The sequence below is a fragment of the Mobula hypostoma genome, chromosome 1 (assembly GCF_963921235.1).
Source record: "Mobula hypostoma chromosome 1, sMobHyp1.1, whole genome shotgun sequence".
Lineage (NCBI taxonomy): Eukaryota > Metazoa > Chordata > Chondrichthyes > Myliobatiformes > Myliobatidae > Mobula > Mobula hypostoma.
Window position 1 is genome coordinate 43,962,299 of NC_086097.1, and position 24,343 is coordinate 43,986,641.

Here is a 24,343-nt window from a genome sequence, read left to right on the forward strand (position 1 = left end):
CATCCTTGACTGCTGTGTAGCAGTGGTCAAGTATATTTGGGCCTCTAGTGGGGCAGGAGACATGTTGGTATAACTTTGGCAGCGCCTTTCTGAGGTTGGCCTGGTTAAAGTCCCCGGCTGTAATGAGCAAAGCCTCCGGATACCTGGTCTCAAGTTCACTGATGTTGGCATACAGTATGTTCAGAGCACATTCTACGTCCACCTTGGGGGGAATGTAGACCGCTGTCAGTATGACCGAGGTGAATTCCCGTGGCAGATAGTAGGGACGACACTTCACCGACAGGTGTTCCTGGTCCGGGCTGCAGGAGCTTGTCAGTGCCACTGTGTCCGAGCACCATGCAGTGTTGATCAGTAGGCAGACACCACCTCCGCTCGTCTTGCCCGAAGACGCCATACGGTCCATCCAAAGGATCAAAAATCCCTCCGGTCGGATGGCACAGTCGGGGGTGGCAGGGGAGAGCCAGGTCTCGGTGAAACAGAATACACAGCAGTTCTGCATCTCCCTGCAGTAGGTGAGCCTCCCTTTAAGATCATCCACCTTGTTCTCTATGGCTTGCACATTAGCTAGTAGGATGGTGGGCATAGGGACCCTGAAGCCCCTCAGCTTCAATCTGACCAGCAGCCCAGCTCTTTTCCCACGCTTCCTTGGTAAGTAGTGCATTTTTCCAGGTCTCCATCGATGCAGTGTGTTGTTGTCAGCTCTTTGATGTTGGCGGGTCACGTCGTCGTGCACTCCAGCTCAGGCTGAGCAACCTTTGTGTCGTCTGCAAACTTGCCAACCCACCCTTCTACCCCCATATCCAGGTCATTAATAAAAATCATGAAAAGTACAGGTCCCAGAACAGATCCTTGTGGGACACCACTAGTCACAATTCTCCAATCTGAATGTACTCCCTCCATCACGACCCCCTGCCTTCTGCAGGCAAGCCAATTCTGAATCCACCTGGCCAAACTTCCCTGGATCCCAAGCCTTCTGACTTTCTGAATAAGCCTACCATGTGGAACCTTGTCAAATGCCTTACTAAAATCCATATAGATCACATCCACTGCACTACCCTCATCTATATGCCTGGGCACCTCCTCAAAGAACTCTATCAGGCTTGTTAGACACGATCTGCCCTTCACAAAGCCATGCTGACTGTCCCTGATCAGACCATGATTCTCTAAATGCCCAGAGATCCTATCTCTAAGAATCTTTTCCAACAGCTTTCCCACCACAGACATAAGGCTCACTGGTCTATAATTACCTGGACTATCCCTACTACCTTTTTTGAACAAAGGGACAACATTCGCCCCCTCCCATCCTCCGGTACCATTCCCGTGAATAACGAGGACATAAAGATCCTAGCCAGAGGCTCAGCAATCTCTTCCCTCGCCTTGTGGAGCAGCCTGGGGAATATTCCATCAGGCCCTGGGGACTTATCGGTCCTAATGTATTTTAACAACTCCAACACCTCCTCTCCCTTAATATCAACATGCTCCAGAACATCAACCTCACTCATACTGTCCTCGCCGTCATCAAGTTCCCTCTCATTGGTGAATACCGAAGAGAAGTATTCATTGAGGACCTCGCTCACTTCCACAGCCTCCAGGCACATCTTCCCACCTTTATTTCTAATCGGTCCTACCTTCACTCCTGTCATCCTTTTGTTCTAAAATTATTCCAAAATTAAAGTCACTTAGATCGCATTTGTCCACCTTTCTGATCACATTTCTGACATTTGGTCTGAACACCAACTGAACCTCTTGACCATGTCAGCATACTTTGCTGCATTGAGCTGCTGCCACATGATTGTCTGATTAGATATTTGGATTAACAAACAGGTGTAGGTGTACTTAATAAGTTGACCAATGAGTGTATGTTGGCATAGAGCTTTTCCTTGGTTGACCTGTACTTTTCAATTCAATGTATAGCCTCAGAGTGCCCAGAGCAAAAGATCATTGAATTTCAAGTACAAGTTTTGTCCATTGAATTAACTGATTGTAACTTTATGCATCAATTTAAAAATGTTATGCTTCAAATTCCTTTAACCCATAAAATGGACATAGGTCCTGTCAGGGTTAATTGTCATTGTCGGTTCCACTCATTGTGCTGATCTGTGGGTTTACAAAGAGGATGCCAAACTTTGGTAAGAGTGATCAGGTTTTAAAAACTTGTGTATAACTTTTCAAAATATATCAAAAAACTGGCAACTGGATACCAATATCCATTCTGTCTAGTTTTATTTAAAAGGACTCTCAGTTACATAAAGCTAGTTAAAAAGAATTAAATTATTTTTAAAATAAACTCAACAGGTAAATACAATAACTTTATGCAGTTATTTAAATGTTTAATAGTTTATGATTTCATCAACAAATTTTACCTGTTAATTTATTGTGTTCGTTTGACAGTAATGATATATTTGTAAGAAAAAACTACAACTTAATCAGGTCATAGGTTATATGATACTCTTGAGTATTTCTAACTGGAGTACCTGCAGTAATGAACTGTGAATATTATTAATGAAAATATTTTATTGTTGTTGTGATTAGCTGGCAATGTTTTTATTTATCAGGGTTTATCAATAAAAACAAAGTCCTGCCCCCACCAGCCTCCGGGTCCAACATATTATTCTCCGTAACTTCCGCCACCTCCAATGGGATCCCACCACTAAGCACATCTTTCCCTCCCCACCTCTCTCTGCATTCCGCAGGGATCGCTCCCTACACGACTCCCTTGTCCATTCGTCCCCCCCATCCCTCCCCACTGATCTCCCTCCTGGCACTTATCCGTGTAAGTGGAACAAGTGCTACACATGCCCTTACACTTCCTCCCTTACCACCATTCAGGGTCCCAAACAGTCCTTCCAGGTGAGGCATCACTTCACCTGTGAGTCAGCTGGGGTGATATACTGCATCTGGTGCTCCCGATGTGGCCTTTTATATATTGGCGAGACCCGACGCAGACTGGGAGACCGCTTTGCTGAACACCTATGCTCTGTCCACCAGAGAAAGCAGGATCTCCCAGTGGCCACACATTTTAATTCCACATCCCATTCCCATTCTGACATGTCTATCCACGGCCTCCTCTACTGTAAAGATGAAGCCACACTCAGGTTGGAGGAATAACACCTTATATTCCATCTGGGTAGCCTCCAACCTGATGGCATGAACATTGACTTCTCTAACTTCCGCTAAAGCCCCACCTCCCCCTCGTACCCCATCTGTTATTTATTTATATATACACACATTCTTTCTCTCTCTCTCTCTCTCTCCTTTTTCTCCCACTGTCCCTCTGACTATACCCCTTGCCCATCCTCTGGGCTCCCCCCCCCTTGTCTTTCTCCCCGGACCTCCTGTCCCATGATCCTCTCATATCCCCTTTGCCTATCACCTGTCCAGCTCTTTGCTCCATCCCTCCCCCTCCTGTCTTCTCCTATCATTTTCAATCTCCTCCCTCCCCCTCCCACTTTGAAATCTCTTACTATCTCTTCTTTCAGTTAGTCCTGACGAAGAGTCTCGGCCCGAAACGTCAACTGTACCTCTTGTTACGTACCCCGTAACTGGGTTGCCAAACCAGCAGAAATGGATCACTCAGTTGGAGTCTGGAGTACTAGAACTAAGAAAGTTTTATTAAAGAAACAAGCAACACAGTAATCGAAAGGATAATAAATGCAACAGTTCAGTGATGATAAACACACATGTGCACAGAATTAAGATAACAGCATCAATCAAGCTCTATCGTTGTCTAGGGGTAAATGACCAATTTCAAAATGACTCAAAGTTCAGTCCAGTTTAGTAGTTCAGTTCGCAGTAATCGTTGTCATGGCGATGGACAAGGTGGGGAAGAGAGACATAGAATAGGAACAACTGATCATTCAGCACAGCTTCACTCACAGACCAGCGGGATGGCTCACAAACAGCATTTGGGCGGGTCCTTGGTGATGTCACCTGAGGTCACCGACTGTGACCCCTCCTCCAGATGCGGTCGATCCTCTGCAGTGAACCCGGCACCCAGGCAAGGGCGGACACACACCGGGTTCCCGCTGATCGTACCTTTCCACCCTGTGCGTTGTCCGATTCTTCTCACCACTCGTGAGAGGCGCACCGCTTCCAGGGTCTCGTTACCTCGGGTGGCGTGTGTGTCTGTCTTAGCGAACCTGTCCCTTTTTATCCCCCTGCTGGGGTATCGCCTGTCCATCACTTCAAACAGTTCAGGGTTCAAAGGGGGGAGCCGCTCCAGACAGCTCTTCCTCCCACATCCCTTCATTACACATCTCCAGACGCTGCTCCATTGTTCCTTATCTCTCCTTCCCCTGAGGGCAGGTGGCAGACCAACTGCTGATGCCACTGATGCTAGCCCAGGCCAGCAAACATCTTAATTTTATGTGTATTCTCGTAACACTTCCCCCCTTTAAGGATTTTTACCGGGAGGTAAAAATTACAAACATGACTACATTATCTGATACATACACAATATACATCTTTAACAGTTATTTAGCTAATACAGAGAATTTGAAGCTGTCAATACCTTGACAGACAGTCATCACATTTTCTGTTCCTTTTACACGTGTTATTAATAATCCCTTAGACCAGGCTCCAACTCAGCAAACTTCATAGTGGCCAAAAACACTGATGAATTGCGACCAATGTAACCTCTCATTTGGTTTTGTCCCGGACCACAACAACAAGGGTCGTCCCATTCCGACTCAATTTTCCCTCGCAAGGGCTTAGTAGGAGGGGGACGGGTATTGACCGCAGAGTTATTGCAAAACTTCCTGCAGTACCCCACCATCTCCAAAAGCCTTCTGAGGGCCCTCTTGTCTGTCGGGGTTGGGAGGTCAGCGATAGCCTGCACTGTAGCTTGCATCACTGCCAGCTGCCCCTGTGTCACCACAATTCCCAGGTAAGTGACATTCGTGTGGCCGAATTCATTTTTTCCAAGGTTCACTATCAAGCTGGCTTCAGACAGCCGTGTTAGATTGCCAATACACACCTCTGTGTTCATCAGCCCTTTAGTCACTGAGTTACTCAAAAAATATGGGTGTTGTTTACTTGGCCGCCCTATTGTAACAGACATAACCCAACGTCCCAGTTCTTTGCATTTCCTCGGGACAATCAAACACATGGGTGCGAGTCGTTTAATTACTCCTTCGGGGATTAAGGGAGAGACCTTATCAGTAGACCTGGCCAAAACAATAGCCTTCTCCCATCTGACCGATCCCATCCTAATCTTTTCAAAATGGTTTTTTCCTCTTAGCAAGGGGCCCCTAGCTTCATTGATTTCCACGCTAACACCGACTAGGTTTGTTAGCATATCAAAAGCCGGTGACCGTCTCAGTTCGCGTCGGTCATGATCAATAACATTTTTCCCCCTGGGCAGCCGGTAACTCTCTTTCATGATTCCACCAACTGTTTCCTCCAGCACCGCAAAATGTCCACCGGGGGGTACCTCGTGGGCCATGTTAAAAACCTCATCCCCATAACTCTTTTGCACCACCCCCCACTCCTCATCTGCGGATGCTGTACTTGATTTCCCTTTCTTCCTTAGCACCTCCTTATCCGCACAATAGCTTGTCAAGGCTGTGTCAGAGAGAGCGGTCTCGGCCAAAACCATCAGCCCCTCGTCTCGCTCCTGCGTCTGCACAAATTCTTTCCTGGCTACTGCTACGTCCGTCCCAGCTCCCTCACTACCTCTTATCTCACTACACCCTGTCTCATACAAGGTTGGCAGAAATGTTTCAGCCAAGTTCACCATCGCGGGCGGGGCCTCCATGCTGGCAGGCTGACCCGTCAATCTCACGACTGGGAACACGATTCCTCCGGCGATGTCATTACCGAGCAAGACTTCCACGTCTTTCATCGGTAATTCGGACCTCACCCCGATCGTGACTAGTCCAGAGACCAGGTTGCTCTGTAAATGTATCTGGTGCAAAGGGACTGACTCTGTCCCTTCCCCAACACCTTTGACCTCTACCTCCCCAGTCTGGGTCTCTGAGCTAAACTCTAATACACTCTTCAGTATTAGTGACTGACACGCTCCCGTGTCTCTCCAGATCCGCACTGGAACTGGTTTTAACCTCTCCTTCACTGACACCAGTCCGGCCGAGATAAACCTCTCGCGCCCTTCCTGGACTTTTTCAGACCTGTCCTTCCCTAGCGGTTCGCTTAACAGCTCAATACAGCCATTCAAAATTTCCGCTTTTCCTTTCCCCGTCTCCTTCCTTGGGGCAAAGCACCTGGACGCAAAGTGTCCGACTTTCCCACAATTATAACAGACGACTCCAGGAGACTTCCTACCAGACTGCTCCCGGTCTACCTTATCCTTTTCACTAGTCCCCGGCTTACTTTCTGACTTTTCCGGTGGACTCTCCCCGCCGTCCTGACTACCCTTCTGGTAGCCTTTACTCGGGGCAACCTTCATTTTATGCGTCAACGCATACTCATCCGCTAACTTAGCAGTTGCGGCTAACGTGGCTGCCTCTTTCTCATCGAGGTAGGGTCTCATACCCTCAGGGACACAACCTTTAAACTGCTCAATCAGAACCAGTTGCAGCAGTCTGTCATAATCCCCCTCTACCCCTTTCGAGGCGCACCAACGCTCACAATATGTTTGCATCTCACGAGCAAACTCCAAATACGTGCGGTCCCACCGCTTCCTCGCATTCCGGAACCTCTGCCGGTATGCCTCCGGGACCAACTCATAAGTCCTGAGGATGGCCTCCTTCACCACCTCATACTTCTGGGCATCTTCCGGGGATAAAGCGGAGTAAGCTTGTTGGGCTTTCCCTTTCAGTACACTCTGAAGTAAAACAACCCACTTATCCCTCGGCCAATCCTGACTTATAGCTACTTTTTCGAAGTGGAGAAAGTACCGATCCACATCGGTATCGTCAAAAGGGGGAACCAGCCTAACCTCCTGGGTCGCCCGGAACCCTCCACCTTGGTTCGGCACGAGCCCCTGCTCGGCCCTTATCCTTAACTTTTCCAGCTCAAATTCCCTTTCCCTCTGTTTCTCCTCTCTCTCCAACTGTCTGTCCCTCTCTCTCTCTTCTCTCTCCAACTGTCTTTCTCTCTCTTGCCTTTCTAACTCTCTCTCTTTCTCCTGCCTTTCTAACTCTCTCTCTTTCTCCTGCCTTTCTAACTGCCGTACCCGGAACTCGTGCTCGAGTCTCAGTTTTTCAAGCTGTACCTGTACCGCGTCTCCAGCAGGTTTTTCAATAGACACCTCCCCCAGCTCACCTTGGGGAAACACACCTTTAGATACATAGTGCTCTACAATAGCTCTGTGTATCTCCTCTCTCCTCATTGTCGACTTCACCTTAGCAAGATTCACCCGTTTTGCCACAGCTATCAATTCCGATTTCCTGGCATCCTCTAATGCCTCCAAGGTCGGCGCCTTTATAAATTCCTCAACCTCCATTTCTGCTGTTTGTCTTTTCTTTCTTTCGGGAATTTTAACCCAATCAATTTACTCCGTCCCAAATTTAGCGTTCAAAATCGCGGACGAGAACCCCACTTATGTTACGTACCCCGTAACTGGGTTGCCAAACCAGCAGAAATGGATCACTCAGTTGGAGTCTGGAGTACTAGAACTAAGAAAGTTTTATTACAGAAACAAGCAACACAGTAATCGAAAGGATAATAAATGCAACAGTTCAGTGATGATAAACACACATGTGCACAGAATTAAGATAACAGCATCAATCAAGCTCTATCGTTGTCTAGGGGTAAATGACCAATTTCAAAATGACTCAAAGTTCAGTCCAGTTTAGTAGTTCAGTTCGCAGTAATCGTTGTCATGGCGATGGACAAGGTGGGGAAGAGAGACATAGAATAGGAACAACTCATCATTCAGAACGGCTTCACTCACAGACCAGCAAGATGGCTCACAGACCAGCGAGATGGCTCACAAACAGCATTTGGGCGGGTCCTTGGTGATGTCACCTGAGGTCACCGACTGTGACCCCTCCTCCAGATGCGGTCGATCCTCTGCAGTGAACCCGGCACCCAGGCAAGGGCGGACACACACCGGGTTCCCGCTGATCGTACCTTTCCACCCTGTGCGTTGTCCGATTCTTCTCACCACTCGTGAGAGGCGCACCGCTTCCAGGGTCTCGTTACCTCGGGTGGCGTGTGTGTCTGTCTTAGCGAACCTGTCCCTTTTTATCCCCCTGCTGGGGTATCGCCTGTCCATCACTTCAAACAGTTCAGGGTTCAAAGGGGGGAGCCGCTCCAGACAGCTCTTCCTCCCACATCCCTTCATTACACATCTCCAGACGCTGCTCCATTGTTCCTTATCTCTCCTTCCCCTGAGGGCAGGTGGCAGACCAACTGCTGATGCCACTGATGCTAGCCCAGGCCAGCAAACATCTTAATTTTATGTGTATTCTCGTAACACTCTTCCTAGAGTTGCTGCCTGGCCTGCTGTGTTCACCAGCAACTTTGATGTGTGTCCTGCCAATATTATTGCAGAAGATCTGATGAAAGGATATTGGCTCGACTTGACAAATCTTACTTTCTCTCCCCAGATGCTGACTGATTTACTGAGTTTTTCTACCGTTTTCTGTTTTTGTTTCAGACTTCTAGCATTTGCAGTCTTTGTTCGCTTTTCGAAGACTTTCGGAAAGAATTACTTTTAATGCAAAATGAAAGGAAATATTAAGTTCTACTTTTGGTGATATGAAAATAAGTTTCAAGAAGTATTAAAAAAGGCATCTCAAGAAGAGGACAATATTGATGCAATTTATATCCAATTCCTGATTGCTCTGAGAATGGAAACTCTCCACTGTTTATTTTTCAAAACAACACGCATGAAGATGAAGTTTGATGATGTTCAACATCTATGGCATTCTCTGCCATTTGAATAATGCTTCTCAGCTCAACATATTACTGTTCACCTTATAATGTAGTCTGAAAGCAAAGAAATGCTCTGGTCTTGATTTGAGCAAATTTATTATACTTGCAAAATGCTAATTTTCTTGATGATTCTATCTATGTATATACTTGTGTTTTGAAGTACTGATTAGCTTTTTCACTTCCAAGGGGTAAATTGCTGGCTATATTCCGGCTTCCTTTCATGTTGGCCTAATTCTAGTCTCTATCTATGTCAGGGAGAAAATGATCTAGCGTAACTGTACACAAATGAGGTGCTCATTTACTGTTGAGAGGGAAAATAACATGCAGAAGCTCAACTGATAGAAAACTTTTCAATATCTGATTCTATAGATCAGTTAGTAGCTTTATTGTAACTTTTCTCAAGTGGCCTAGCGTTATCATTATCTGCCTTTGTGCAGGAATACTTTAGAGGGCAGGATTTCTAATGTGGAAATGTAAGAAAGCAAAGAATCTAAAATTCCCTGCTTATAACATATATTTTGTAAGAATGTTATCCATAATCTTCATGGAAGCTCGGATTTTAAATGCATTGTATTTGGAGTATGTGAGATGCTAGTCAATCCGGTTCTATGTTCTTAGAGGCTACTCTGAGATTATCCCCAGATTTAATATTTCTGGTGAATAGCACTCAGTATAGCAGAAAACACCACACATTCTTCGATATGCATTGTATGAGAATCCAATGACATAAGGATCAACAAGAACAGACCCAATGCTAGGAGAGGTGGTTAGGTAAGTTGGAGGTTAATGGGGAATTGTGAAGAAATGAATCTAGAATGGCAAGGTAGTATTGGGAGACAGAATCAAGCACTGGCCTACGATTTTCCAGTGGTATAGGAGACCAAATTGATGGGTGTAGAATTCTTGCTCCATCATGACTTATAAGCATCTTATCAAAGATAAAATTATGCTTGAATGCTTGTCACCTTGTAGGCTATAGTGAATGGGAATATGTTGCCTATAGAACTTCACCAGTAAAACTGTGCCGTGGCTAATGATTATGTATGTATGTATGTACGTATGTATTTTATTGATATACAGTGACGAATTGGCCATTCTGACCCTTTGAACCATACTGCCCAGCAGTCCCCCAATTTAATCCTAGTCTAATCACAGGAAAATTGAGAATGACCAATTAACCTACTAACCAGTATGTCTTTGGAATGTGAGAGATAACTGGAGCACCCAGAGAAAACCCACATGGTCACGGCGAGATTGTACAAACTCCTTACAGGCAGTGGCGGGAATTGAACCCAGATCGCTGGTACAGTAGAGCGTTTTGCTAACCACTACATTACCATGCTGCCCCATTAATAATAATAATGTTATTATTCACTATTTATTCATCTTAACTGGACCTCTCTCTGGTTGGAATTGCCTGACTCATTTACTGTGTTAAGGGGGAAGTGTTCAGTTACACTGCTGGGGGATGTCTCAAACACCCTAACCTCTACCTTCAGAATGAATCAGGTTTATTATCACTGATGTATGTCATGAAATATGTTGCTCCGTGGCAGCAGTACAGTGCAAAACATTTTTGAAAACTATAAATTACAAGAAGTAAAAAAGCAAATAGTTCAAAAGAGGAAATAGCATGGTAGAGTTCATGGGTCATTGGACCATCCAGAACTCTGACGGTGGAGGAGAAGAAACTGTTCCTAAAATATTGAGTGTTAGCCTTTGGGCTGCAGGTGATAGGTGGAACCAGATGAGGGGATGAGGGCAAGAAAGATGTCAGAAGCCAGGAAGAGAGATATGGAAATAACAAAGAGCTGATCATGATTGAATCTGATACAAGAGGACATTAGCATAAGGTACAAGAGACTGCTGTTTATTTAGCTTTGGTGTGCATAGCTCCTTTCCATTCACATCATAACTCTCCTTAACCTGTGAGTTGGAACCTTAAAATCTGGTGAGGTTATATTTTACTGGCAAAATTTGCAGACATTTGGATTCCTATGTATGTAATTTTGTTGGGGGAGCAGATTTACTTTAAACAATACTGGAGGAATTTAGTAGCTTTGGAAAATTTGTCTAGAATAAAGTTGCCTGTAGTTGAGTAAGATACAGCAAAATACAGCAGGTTGAGATGTGACAGAATGTCATTTTATAAGCAGTGAAATATAATGAATTGAAAATATGCTGTATTATTTCTTATATTTAATAGCCAGATGAGACACTCTTAAATATACAGTAATATCCAAATTGTTTTTAAAAGTGAAATTCAGTATTATCTCTCAACATTGTAAGAATTCAATGAAAATAGTGATTAGTATTAAAATGTAAATAAATTAAATTATTTCAGCAACCAAAAGGAACCACAGAGGCAATATACTAGAACTGAATCTAAAACAGCTGTATAAAACACCAACAGATCAAAGAATGACCTTAATCATCGTATAAGAATACTTAATGTTAAAGGAAGTGCTAATTTTAAACATAATAAATCTTTAACAAACAGGGGTCTCTATTGTCTAATTATTTGCTTTGTTTGCATTTTATCATCACATTTGAATTTTGAAAAAGAGACTTCAAAGCTGAAGAAAAATACTTTGATCTTGATATCCTAGAATTTCTTAGTTACCGGTAATTATGCAAGGCTTTCCCAAAAATTCGAATTTACATTAAAAAAGCCCCTCAAGATGCAACTTAAAACATTCAATTTTCTGAGGTCTCTGCTTTTAATACAAAAAGATGAAAGTGATAAGGAATTTTATGGGTTACATTTGTTTTAATTTATGGATTACTGGAAGTTCACAGAAAGAAAATACCTTTCTTGATAAACAGTTTTAAGTCTTAAATGTCCATTGAAGAGTCTGCAGTGAAAATTCTTTCTTCTATACATCAGTATTCAGTTAAATCTTTCCTTAAACTGGTAAAGCAATAATGATCAAGATGTAAAGTACATTTTTTCAGTTGTTGCTTGACAATAAACTGTTCAATTTCAAATTAAATGAGGAGATTGTGAATTTTTGTTGCTTCTATTGTAGCAGCAAATGTGTCTTACTTTAAGTTACTGCACAAGGGATTACTGCCATCAACTAAGAATAATGTCAATTCAAATTAATGCTGTCAGTAACTTCCCCAAACTGAACAAGAATCTTTTAGGAGACGAAGTGCATGCTTTAAAATAGCACATCCCTACAATGTGGTAGCAACATTATCATGTTATTTTGAAGTATTTTTTTCTGCTCTTCTTAAACATAACAACAAAATCAATTCATCCCTAATGTGTGTAAATTTGAGTTAAGATCTGGAGGTATATAAGGTGATGAGAGGCATAGATTGTGTGGATAGTCAGAGGTTTTTTCCCAGGGCTGGAATGGCTAGCATGAGAGGGCACAGTTTTAAGGTGCTTGGAAGTAGGTACAGAGGAGATGTCAGGGGGAAGTTTTTTATGCAAAGAGTGGTGAGTGCGTGGAATGGGCTGCCGGCGACGGTGGTGGAGGCAGATACAATAGGGTCTTTTAAGAGACTCCTGGATAGGTACATGGAGCTCAGAAAAAGAGAGGGCTGTGGGTAACCCTAGGTAATTTCTAAGGTAAGGACATGTTCGGCGCAGCTTTGTGGGCCGAAAGGCCTGTATTGTGCTGTAGGTTTTCTATGTTTCTAAGGTGAAAGTGCAGGAATATATACACTGGGCAGGAGAAATGAAAGTGGGAAATCATTAATGAAAGGGGTAATGAAGATAATTATTAAAACAAAACAATTTTCTTGATATTATTTTGATGAAAATATTGTTATTTTAGATGCATTGCCAATATCTAGACACTGATAATAACTACTTAATCAGACTAGAAAAAAAGAGAAACAGTTTACTTAAGAACATAAAGCTTATTCTCAAAATCTAGATGATAGTTTCCTTCGGTAATGCAGTAAGCACTTATTCTATTCATTACAAAAATAGCAAGATAATCCTCCTGTCTGGTATAAAGGTTTAATTCAGTCTCACGGCAGAAATAGAATCTTATTAGAACTTTGGCAGCATGGCATTGTTCTTTTATTAAAAGAGAAATAGGAATTTGCTTAGAAAAGCTACTTACAAAGAAGAAGGAAACCATTGAGTTCAGATTGAGCAGCAAGTTATTTGGGTCCACTAATTCAGATGTTGGTCAGAAGAGAGTAACTTGTAGCTTTGGTCTTTCTAACCCTTTGTTTGCATTGATCCTCCAATATGAAATGATCGCAATGTCTTTCCTTTGATTACAGTTTGTTGCACTGGGTGCAGTTTTAGAATTAATCTTCAGTCAATCTTTTCTGCATATTTGTCATACATTGCATTGAATTTGAAGGTGGCTAGTGTAACTCAACAACCGTGAGAAGTACATTTTTGATATTCTTTCCTGATGGGACAATTTTGACGGTGGGTATGCCATGAAACTAGATATCGATCAACTGGATAGAAAACTGGATGGATTATAGCTATATCATTTAGGATTTAATGATTACACCAGGTTCACAGGGCATGGCAAATGCATTCTAAGAAGGATATAGACTTTAGATATGGTTGGAGGGTAGGGGGAAATGACCTAGCAGAGGAAAGTCACAGAAGTCGGGTCTCTAGCACTGAGTCTGACTCTGTGACTCAGAAGGGAAGGGGGGAGAAGAGGTGCGCTGTGGAGATAGGGGGTTCATTAGTTAGGGGACCAGAAAAGAGGTTCTGTGGATGAGAATAAGATTCCCAGATGGTTTGTTGCCTGTGGGTGGCAGGGTCAGGGACATCTTGGACTGACTAAATGGGAGTGGTACAGCCAGAGGTCGTGGTCCATGTAGGTACCAATGACATGGGCAGGAAGTATGATGAGGTTCTGCAAAGTGAGTTTAGGGAATTAGGTGCTATGCTAAAGGGTAGGACCTCCAGGGTTATGATCTTAGGGTTGCTACCCATGCCACATGCTAGTGAGGCCAGAAATAGGAAGATTGTACAGTTTAACACGTGGCTAAGGAGTTGGTGCAGGAGAGAGGAGGTCAGACTTTTGGATCATTGGCTCTCTTCCAGGGAAGGTGGGACCTGCACAGAAGAGAGGGTTTGCACCTGAACTGGAGGGGGACTAATATCCTAGTGGGAAGGTTTGCACGTGCTGCACGGGGGTGGGGGTTTAAAATAGAGTTGCAAGGGGATGGGAATCAGAGTGCCAAACGGATAGTGGAGGGGTTGTGCAGGAAGATGTTGCTAAGATCTCAGACAAAGTCAGGAATCAAAAAGTTGAGCATGGTGTGACTAGTGTCCTGAGCTGTGTATATTTCAATGCAAGAAGTATTGTAGGAAAGGCAGAAGAGCTCAAGGAATGGATCAACACATGGAATTATGACATTGTAGTCATTAGTGAGACTTGGTGGCAGGAGGGGTAGGACTGACAGCTCAGTATTCTGGGTTCCATTGTAGCTGCGACAGAGTGAGAGGGATTAAATGAGGAGAGGTGGCATTACTAGTCAGGGAAAAAGTTACGGTGGTGCTTGGTCAGGATGGACTGGAGAACTTATCCAGTGAGGAGTTATGGGGGGAACTGAGGAATAAGAAAGGTATTGCCACATTAATGGGACTATATTACAGACCACCCAACAGTCAGAGGGAATTAGAGGAACAAGTGCGTAGAGAGATCACAGACTGTTGCACAAAACGTAAGGTTGTTATAGTAGGTGATTATAACTTTCCAAATATTGACTTTGACTCCCGTAGTGTAAGAGGACTAGATGGGAAAGAGTTTGTCAAATGCATTCAGGAAAGTTTCCTTAATTAGTACATAGAAGTCCCAATGAGAGAGCGTGAGGTACTTGATCTGCTAATAGGGAATGAGACAGGGCAGGTAACAGAAATTTGTGTAGGGGAACACTTTGCATCTAGTGATCATACTGCCATTGGTTTCAAAGTAAATATGCAAAAAGATAGGTGTGGCCCACGGGTCGAGATTGGAGAAAGACTAGTTTTGATGGTATCAGAAAGGATCTGGCAAGTGTGGATTGGGACAGCATGTTTTCTGGCAAAGGTGTATTTGATAAATTGGAATCCTTCAAAAGTGAAAGTACTAAGCCTGTCAGAATAAAAGGTAAAGATAACAGGTATAGGGAACCTCAGTTTTCAAGAGATATTTAGGCCCTGGTTAAGAGAAAAACAGAGATTTATAGCAGGTATAGGCAAGTAGGAACAAATGATGTGATTATGGAATATAAGAGGGATGGGAACCAGTGCAGAGAGACAGAGGGGTGTAAAGTGAGCGTAGAAGCAAAAAGTACAAAGGAGAAAAGTAAAAGTGGCAGGCCGACAAATCCAGGGCAAGCATTAAAAAGGGCCACTTTTCAACATAATTGTATAAGGGCTAAGAGAGTTGTAAAAGAGCGCCTGAAGGCTTTATGTGTCAATGCAAGGAGCATTCGTAATAAGGTGGATGAATTGAAAGTGCAGATTGTTATTAATGATTATGATATAGTTGGGATCACAGAGACATGGCTTCAGGGTGACCAGGGATGGGAGCTCAACGTTCAGGGATATTCAATATTCAGGAGGGATAGACATGAAGGAAGGGGAGGTGGGGTGGCGTTGCTGGTTAAAGAAGAGATTAACGCAATAGAAAGGAAGGACATAAGCCGGGAAGATGTGGAATCGATATGGGTAGAGCTGCGTAACACTAAGGGGCAGAAGACGCTGCTGGGAGTTGTGTACAGTCCACCTAACAGTAGTAGTGAGGTCGGAGATGGTATTAAACAGGAAATTAGAAATGTGTGCAATAAAGGAACAGCAGTTATAATGGGTGACTTCAATCTACATGTAGATTGGGTGAACCAAATTGGTAAAGGTGCTGAGGAAGAGGATTTCTTGGAATGTATGCGGGATGGTTTTTTGAACCAACATGTCGAGGAACCAACTAGAGAGCAGGCTATTCTGGACTGGGTTTTGAGCAATGAGGAAGGGTTAATTAGCGATCTTGTCGTGAGAGGCCCCTTGGGTAAGAGTGACCATAATATGGTGGAATTCTTCATTAATATGGAGAGTGACATAGTTAATTCAGAAACAAAGGTTCTGAACTTAAAGAGGGGTAACTTTGAAGGTATGAGACGTGAATTAGCTAAGATAGACTGGCAAATGACACTTAAAGGATTGACGGTGGATATGCAATGGCAAGCATTTAAAGGTTGCATGGATGAACTACAACAATTGTTCATCCCAGTTTGGCAAAAGAATAAATCAAGGAAGGTAGTGCACCCGTGGCTGACAAGAGAAATTAGGGATAGTATCAATTCCAAAGAAGTAGCATACAAATTAGCCAGAGAAAGTGGCTCACCTGAGGACTGGGAGAAATTCAGAGTTCAGCAGAGGAGGACAAAGGGCTTAATTAGGAAGGGGAAAAAAGATTATGAGAGAAAACTGGTGGGGAACATAAAAACGGACTGTAAAAGCTTTTATAGATATGTAAAAAGGAAAAGACTGGTAAAGACAAATGTAGGTCCCCTGCAGACAGAAACAGGTGAATTGATTATGGGGAGCAAGGACATGGCAGACCAATTGAATAATTACTTTGGTTCTGTCTTCATTAAGGAGGACATAAATAATCTTCCAGAAATAGTAGGGGACAGAGGGTCCAGTGAGATGGAGGAACTGAGTGAAATACATGTTAGTAGGGAAGTGGTGTTAGGTAAATTGAAGGGATTGAAGGCAGATAAATCCCCAGGGCCAGATGGTCTGCATCCTAGAGTGCTTAAGGAAGTAGCCCAAGAAATAGTGGATCCATTAGTGATAATTTTTCAAAACTCGTTAGATTCTGGACTAGTTCCTGAGGATTGGAGGGTGGCTAATGTAACTCCACTTTTTAAAAAAGGAGGGAGAGAGAAACCGGGGAATTATAGACCGGTTAGCCTAACGTCGGTGGTGGGGAAACTGCTGGAGTCAGTTATCAAGGATGTGATAACAGCACATTTGGAAAGCGGTGAAATGATCGGACAAAGTCAGCATGGATTTGTGAAAGGAAAATCATGTCTGACGAATCTCATAGAATTTTTTGAGGATGTAACTAGTAGAGTGGATAGGGGAGAACCAGTGGATGTGGTATATTTGGATTTTCAAAAGGCTTTTGACAAGGTCCCACACAGGAGATTAGTGTGCAAACTTAAAGCACACGGTATTGGGGGTAAGGTATTGGTGTGGGTGGAGAATTGGTTAGCAGACAGGAAGCAAAGAGTGGGAATAAACGGGACCTTTTCAGAATGGCAGGCGGTGACTAGTGGGGTACCGCAAGGCTCAGTGCTGGGACCCCAGTTGTTTACAATATATATTAATGACTTGGATGAGGGAATTAAATGCAGCATCTCCAAGTTTGCGGATGACACAAAGCTGGGTGGCAGTGTTAGCAGTGAGGAGGATGCTAAGAGGATGCAGGGTGACTTGGATAGGTTGGGTGAGTGGGCAAACTCATGGCAGATGCAATTTAATGTGGATAAATGTGAAGTTATCCACTTTGGTGGCAAAAATAGGAAAACAGATTATTATCTGAATGGTGGCCGATTAGGAAAAGGGGAGGTGCAACGAGACCTGGGTGTCATTATACACCAGTCATTGAAAGTGGGCATGCAGGTACAACAGGCGGTGAAAAAGGCGAATGGTATGCTGGCATTTATAGCGAGAGGATTCGAGTACAGGAGCAGGGAGGTACTACTGCAGTTGTACAAGGCCTTGGTGAGACCACACCTGGAGTATTGTGTGCAGTTTTGGTCCCCTAATCTGAGGAAAGACATCTTTGCCATAGAGGGAGTACAAAGAAGGTTCACCAGATTGATTCCTGGGATGGCAGGACTTTCATATGAAGAAAGACTGGATGAACTGGGCATGTACTCGTTAGAATTTAGAAGATTGAGGGGGGATCTGATTGAAACGTATAAGATCCTAAAGGGATTGGACAGGCTAGATGCAGGAAGATTGTTCCCGATGTTGGGGAAGTCCAGAACAAGGGGTCACAGTTTGAGGATAGAGGGGAAGCCTTTTAGGACCGAGATTAGGAAAAACTTCTTCACACAGAGAGTGGTGAATCTGTGGAATTCTCTGCCACAGGAAACTGTTGAGGCCAGTTCATTGGCTATGTTTAAGAGGGAGTTAGATATGGCCCTTGTGGCTACAGGGGTCAGGGGGTATGGAGGGAAGGCTGGGGCGGGGTTCTGAGTTGGATGATCAGCCATGATCATAATAAATGGCGGTTCAGGCTCGAAGGGCCGAATGGCCTACTCCTGCACCTATTTTCTATGTTTCTATGTTTCTATGAAATGCAAGAGGACACCGGAAAGAAATCAGGAGGGCTAAAAGAAGGTAGGAGTTTACCCTAGCAGACAAGGTGAAGGAGAATCCTAAGGGATTCTACAGATCTCTAAATCCGATCTGATTTCTCAATGGGCATGGAACCCATGAACACTGCCTCACTACTTGTTTTATTTCTTTTTTTTGGCACTACTTGTTTTAACTTAACTCTTTAAAAGACAGATACATACTTACGGTAATTCAGTCTTTTTTCTCTATCTTTATTTATCATATATTTCATTGTACTGCTGACGTAAATTTAACAAATTTTACAACACATACCAGTGATATTAAATTAAAGCTGATTCTGATTCTGATTTTGAGATATGTCAAGAGCAAAAGGATTGCAAGGGATAAAATTGGCCTTCTGGAAGATCAGAATGGTCATCCACGCGTAGAGCCAAAAGAGATGGGGGAGATCTTAAATGGATCTTTTGCATCTGTATTTTCTCAGGAGATGGACACAGAGTCTATGGAAGTGAGGCAAAGCAGCATCAACTTCATGGACCCTGTACAGACTACAGAGGACGAAGTGTTTGCTGCCTCGAGGCAAATTAAGGTGGATAAATCCCCAGGGCCTGACAACGTGTTCCCACTGACCCTGTGGGATGTAAGTGCAGAAATTGCAGGGGCCCTAGCAGAGATATTTAAATCATTCTTAGCGACAGGTGAAGTACCCAAGGATTGGAGGATAGCTAATATTGTTCTGCTGTTTAAGAAAGGCTCTAAAAATAAACCAGGAAACTCTAGGCTGGTGAGTCTGACATCAGTAGTGAGAAAGTCATTGGAAAGTATTCTACAGGACTGGATATGAGTATTTGGATAGACCTGGACTTATTAGGGATAGTCAGCATGGCTTCGTGCGTGGTAGAACAATCTTACAGAGTTTTTTTGAGCAAGGTATTTAATAAAGTCCCGTGTAAGAGGTTGGCCAAGAAAAGTTCAGGCGCTCAGCATTCAAAATGAGCTAGCAAATTGGATTAGACATTGGGTTTGTGGGAGAAGCTAGAGAGTGGTAGTAGATGGTTGCTTCTCCGAATGGAGGCCTTTGACTAGTGATATGACACAGGGATTGGTGCTGGTCCCATTGTTGTTTGTCATCTATATCAATGATCTGAATGATAATGTGGTTAAGTGAATCAGCAAATTTGCGGATGATACCAAGATTGGGGGTGTAGTCGACAGTGAGGAAGATTATCGAGGCTTGTGGTGGGATCTGTATCAGCAGGAAAAATTGGGTGGAAAATGGCAGGTAGAATTTAATGCAGACAAGTGTGAGGTGTGTTGCATTTCTTTAGGACCGACCAGGGTAGGTCTCACACAGTTCATGGTAGAGCACTGAGAAGTGCTGTAGGACAAAAGGATCTGGGAATACATGTCCATAATTAATTGAAAATGGCATCATAGGTAGGAAATATTGAGTACAAGAGATGGGATATTATGTTGAAGTTGTATAGGACATTAGTAAGGCCTAATTTGGAATATTGTGTGCAGTTTTGGTCACAGGAAAGATGTAAATAAGGTTGAAAAAGTACAGCGAAAATTTTCAAGGATGTTATCGACACTGGAGGACCTGAGTTATAAGAAAAGATGGAATAGGTTAGGACTTTATTCTTTGGAATGTCGAAGATTGAGGGGAGATTTGATAGAGCTATACAAAATGATAAAGGGTATAGATAGGGTAAATACAAGCAGGCTTTTTTTCACTGAGGTTGGGTCAGACTACAACTAGAGGTTATGGGTTAAGGGTGAAAGATGAAAAGTTTAAGGAAGCCGTGTGAGGTAATTTTCCAAAAGGTAAAGGAAATGGCTATGTCAGACACCATAGTTACACACATCGTCTTGCGAAGCTTGTCAACACTGTTCAGGATGCCAACACATCCAGAAGAAAGGTTTCCAGAGCTGTCAGAACCACTTCCTGCAGACCCAGAGACAACTCATACAATCACCACAGAGGAGGATACAGAATCCGAGATTGTTTCACAGCCACAAGTACCTCCTGCCAGGCAGTCTGACCCTCGCTGTCAGAAAAGATGTTATCCCACAGGAGTAAGAAATCCTCCATAATGATTAAATCTTTAGACCTAAAATTGAATAGGACAATATAAACTTACTATGCTGTGGATGTGTGTGTGTGTGTGTGTGTGTGTGTGTGTGTATAAATGAGGTGCATTCTTGATGTTGAGATGGAGTTTATAGCTAAGCTGGGAGGGGTGTGGTATATTTAAGAATTCAGTGATATTTGAGCAATATTGTAAATATATAGTTTGATTAAGCATTCTTTGTTGTTTACATAATTCATTACTGTATGTACATCACTATTGTATGCATTGAACTTACCTCACTTTTTTAATATACAGTATTTCTGTTTTGTTGCAAGTATTTTAATCTATTCAATATATGTATACTGTAATTTATTTATTTATTATTATTATTTTCTTTTTCTCTTCTAGATCATGTATTGCATTGAACTGCTGCTGTTAAATTCACAAATTTCACGTCACATGACAGTGATAATAAACCTGATTCTGATTCTGAACACCTCACTAAAGATAAACTTATGTCGACACTTTTCCTGTCTCCTGTGTTTTTCTTTTTATTAGTTTTTGGAGTTGTAAAACATAATAAGGGGCCTTGTTAGAGCTTTGATCAGCGACCAATCCAGACAGTGGGTTTTGAGAGGAGAGGACTTCAATCAGGTCCACTGCTTGAGTACAAAAAGCAGCAGCAGGTCGCTGCAACGAGGAAGAGCTTTGATCAGTGACCAATCAGCGTTTAGGATTGACAACAAGACCAAATTAAAGGAAAGCAGAGGCATCCCTGCGGTCATCACCTGAGTGGACAGAGTCAGGGTGGTGATTGTGAGGCTTTAGCTCTTCGAGGCTTCCAGGTACAGAGACTTCAGTCAGAGAAAGCAAAGAGAAGAAAAGCTGTCGGTTAAGGTTCTTTCCCTTCCCTTCTTTATATCTGCTCAGTTAGGACAGTAGAGATGCCAGGCAGGATAGTGGAATGCTCCTTCTTGTGGGATGTGGGAAAGCAGGGAGACGTCCAGTGTCCCTGATGACTACAACTGGGAGAAGTATATCCAGCTGCAGCTTCTAACTATCTGCATTAAGGAGGTGGATGAGCTCAAGATCATTTGGGAGGCTGAGGGGATGATCGATAGGACATAAAAAAAGGTAGATACACTCAAGGTGCAGGACACAGGAAACTGAGTGTCAGTTGGGAAGGGGAAAAGAGTAAAGAAACCAGTGCAGAGTACTCCTATGGCCAACCCCCTCAACAACAGGTATATCACTTTGGGTACTGTTAGGGGCAATGACCTACAGAGGAAAGTCACAGTGGTCGGGTCTCTGGCACCGAGCTTGCCTCTGTGGTTCAGAAGGGAGAAGGGAAGTAAGGGGGGAGAAGAAGCATGTCATGGTGATAGGGGATTCATTACTTAGGGGAATAGGCAGGAGGTTCCTTGGGTGAGAATGAGATTCCCAGATGGTAAGTTGCCTCCTGAAAGCCAGGGTCAGGGATATCTTGGATCAAGTCCTCAGCATTCTTGAGGGTAAACAGCCAGATGTCATGGTCCATGTAGGTACCAATGACGTGGGTAGGACGAGTGACAAGGTTCTGCACAGGGAATTCATTTGGAGTTAGGTGCCTAATTAAAGGGCAGGACGTCCAGGGTTGTGATCTCAGGATTGCTACCCGTGCCACGTGCCAGTGCGGGTAGAACTAGGAAGATTATACAGTTAAATATGTTGCTAAGGAGTTGGTGTAGGAGGGAGGGCATAAGATTCTTGGATCATTGGGCTCTCTTCCAGGGAAGGTGGGACCTGTACAGAAGGGATGGTTTGCACCTGAACTGGAGGGGGACTAATAACCTAGCGTGAAGGTTTGTTAATGCTGCACGGTGGAGTTTAAACTGGACTTGCAGGGGGATGGGAACCAGTGCCAGAACGGTTAGTGGAGAGGTTGTGGTAAGACCTGAGACAAAGTTGGGAATCAAAAGGTTGAGCATGGTGCAACTAGTGTCCTCAGCTGCCTGTATTTCAATGCAAGAAGTATCGTAGGAAAGGCAGATGACAGTACTGAAGATGAGGTAGCTGGTTTACAAACAGAGGCAGTGTGTAGTGAGGAGAGGCTGTTGATCAGGCAAAATTGGGGTCAACAGGATGAGTTGCAATGTAGAAGGTGGACAAAATCGAAAAGGGTGAGTACAGGAGAGAAAGTGTAATATTTGAATGCGCGCAGTATACGGATTAAAGTCAGTGAACTTGCAGCACAGCTGCAGAGTAGCAGGTTAGCATCACTGAATCATGGCTGAAAGATTATACCTGGGAGTTTAATGTCCAAGGATACACATTGTATCAAAATTACAGGCAGAAAGGCAGAGGGGGTGGTGTTGCTCTGTTGATAAAAAATGAAATCAAATCATTAGAAAGAGGTGACATAGGGTTGGAAGGTGTTGAACGAACAGCAAGGGTAAAAAGACCTTGATGGGAGTTGTATACAGACCCCCAAACAGTAGTAAGGATACGGTCTACTAATTACAATGAGAGATAGAAAATGCATGGAAAAAGGGCAATGTTACAATAGTCATGAGAAATTTTAATATGCAGATAGATTGGGAAAATCAGGTTGGAGCTGGATTCCAAGAGGGGGATCTTCCAGAATGCCTACTTTTCATTCCACTCTTCAAGAAGGGAGAGAGGCAGAAGAAAGGGAAGCTATAGGCAGGTTAGTCTGTGCTCAGTGATTGTGGAGTTAATTATTAAGGACAAGGCCTCAGGGTACTTGGAGCCACATAATAAAATAGGCCATAGTCAGCATAGTTTTCTCAAGGGAAAATCTTGCCTGTTAAACCTGTTGGAAATTTTTGAAGAACCACCAAGCAGGATAGCCAAAGGAGATTTGGTTGGTGTTGTTTACTTGGATTAAGTCCTTTGACAAGGTGCCACACATGAGACTGCTTAACAAGCTATGAGCCCATGGTATTACAGGAAATATTCTAGCATGGATAAATCAGTGGCTAATTGGCAGGAGGCAAAGAGTGGGAATAAATGGAGCTTGTTTTGGCTGGCTGTTGGTGACTAGTGGTGTTCAGGTGGGGTCTGTGTTGGGACTGATTCTTTTTATACTTTATACTTTATTGTCGCCAAACAACTGGTACTAGAATGTACAATCATCACAACGATATTTGATTCTGCGCTTCACACTCCCTGGATTACAAATATTAAAATATTAAAAATAATTAAAATTAGTAAATATTAAAAATGTAAGTTATAAATCATAAATAGAAAATAGAAAAATGGGAAGTAAGGTAGTGCAAAAAAGCCGAGAGGCAGGTCCGGATATTTGGAGGGTACGGCCCAGATCCGGGTCAGGATCAGTTCAACACTCTTATCACAGTTGGAAAGAAGCTGTTCCCAAATCTGGCTGTACGAGTCTTCAAGCTCCTGAACCTTCTCCCGGAGGGAAGAGGGATGAAAAGTTTGTTGGCTGGGTGGGTCGTGTCCTTGATTATCCTGGCAGCACTGCTCCGACGGCATGCGGTGTAAAGTGAGTCCAAGGACGGAAGATTGGTTTGTGTGATGTGCTGCGCTGTGTTCACGATCTTCTGCAGCTTCTTCCGGTCTTGGACAGGACAACTTCCATACCAGGTTGTGATGAACCCTAGAAGAATGCTTTCTGCGGTGCTTCTATAAAAATTAGTGAGGGTTTTAAGGGACAGGCCAAATTTGTTTAGTTTTCTCAGGAAGTAAAGGCGCTGGTGGGCCTTCTTGGCAGTGAACTCTGCTTGGTTGGACCAAGTCAGGTCATTTGTGATATTGACCCTGAGGAACTTAAAGCTTTTGACCTGTTCCACTTGCGCACCACCAATGAAAATTGGGTCGTGTGGTCCGCTACTCCTAAGTTAAATGCCAATGATTTGGATGAGGGAATTGATTACTTTGTTGCAAAGATTGCAGATGATATGAAGATAGGTGAAGGGGCAGGTAGTTTTGAGGAAGTAGAAAGGCTACAGAAGGAATTAGACAGATTCGGAGAATGGGTAAAGAAATGGCAGATGGAATACATTATGGTAAAGTGTATGGTCATGCACTTTGGTAGAGAAATGTATGGGTTGACGATTTTTTAACTGGAGAGAAAATACAAAAAAACTGAGGTGCAAAGTGACTTGGGAGTCCTTGC